This window comes from Asparagus officinalis, chromosome 1 (genome assembly GCF_001876935.1).
Source record: "Asparagus officinalis chromosome 1, Aspof.V1, whole genome shotgun sequence".
Lineage (NCBI taxonomy): Eukaryota > Viridiplantae > Streptophyta > Magnoliopsida > Asparagales > Asparagaceae > Asparagus > Asparagus officinalis.
The window spans coordinates 31873974-31875486 of NC_033794.1; positions in this window are offsets into that span (position 1 = coordinate 31873974).

The following is a 1513-nucleotide window of genomic DNA, read 5'->3' on the forward strand; positions in this document are numbered from 1 at the left end:
GCCCGGCCCGGATTATTTAAATTTTAAAAAAAATTATTTTTTTTAATTTTTATACTTTTTTAAAAATCTCTTTAAAATTTAAAATATACATAAAAATTACAGAAAATACTAATAAAAAACAATAATATTATTAATAACTTAAAATAACATAAATTATAAATACAAAAAATTATAAAAATGAAAGATGATAAAAATAACTTCTTTATTAATAATCAGTAAATCATTTACAAGTATAAATTTATTTCAGAATTCGCCGCATCACAATAGATGAGTACATCCCAACTAGGTTGACACATACTTACCTATATCACTATCATTTGTAACTATTTCCAAAATAATTCATTACAAATTTAAATCTAAGAAATAAAAATTACAATTTGATGAATATTGTTTAATCTTTATATCTATCTGTTAGTCCCAACTCTTTAAATTTATCTTCAGTTCCAACCATCTAATCGATGTCTTGCGTTCGCTTCTTGTACCTCCACTAATCTTGTAAGCACATCACCGTTTGTATAGTCTACGGATCTAAGCATGTCCTGTGATCGTCGATCAAACGTCCTGCTATGCTGAAGGCAGATTTCGAACCTACCGTCGAAACTTATACTGTTAGTAAGTCACGAACCATGGTAGAATGTATAGGATATGAAACTGATCCATTTACTCTCCACCATTGTAAAATATCTAAAGCATTTTCTTGACATTTAACTAAAGAAGCAGATAAATATTCATTTATTTTAGAAACCTCTAATGATGATCCAAGTCCAGATCCACCAGTTAGCTCAGCTACCATTACAAACCTATCAAAACTTACACTTTTACCTCGGCCTGAGCTCGAAGGCGCCGAAGCTGTAGACTGTTGTGCAGCTACATTATGTCTAGCTACATACTCATCATATAAGGTTTGAAAATAATTTCTAATAACTAAATGATGAGAAGTAGCAGTAAGGGTGGATCCATCATCTAAGTCTATAATTTGTCCACCATATAATGACTGTAACAAACTTCGAAGGCCAATATCCTTCAAATATGGATCAATAAGAACCCCCAAACCAAAAACATGAGGAATAGGCCTAAAATACTTATTATATTTGCTCTCCATTTGAAAAAATATTGCTCCAAAAGTATCATTCATGCGATATTTATTAAAATTTTTGAATATTTAAAATTTGTAAAGCAGCTAAAGTAGTAATTGGATAATAACAGCCAGATAATAACATTTAGCATCATAAGAAACTTGTAACATCTCATTTAAATTACATATAATTGTCCATTCATTTTCAGTTATTCCATAAGTGCTACCAGAGCTAGAACTAGAAGCATGATAATTTATAAAATCATTTATAATTTTTTTATATTCTATTGCCACACTTAACATTGCATAGGTGGAGTTCCACATATGGTCAACATCTTTTAGAATTAGTGTGGATTTATAAATTTTTTTCCTTTTGCAAAATTATTTCCATCTTTTAATTCTTTATTCAAAAGCATTATGCATATTAGCAATTATTCT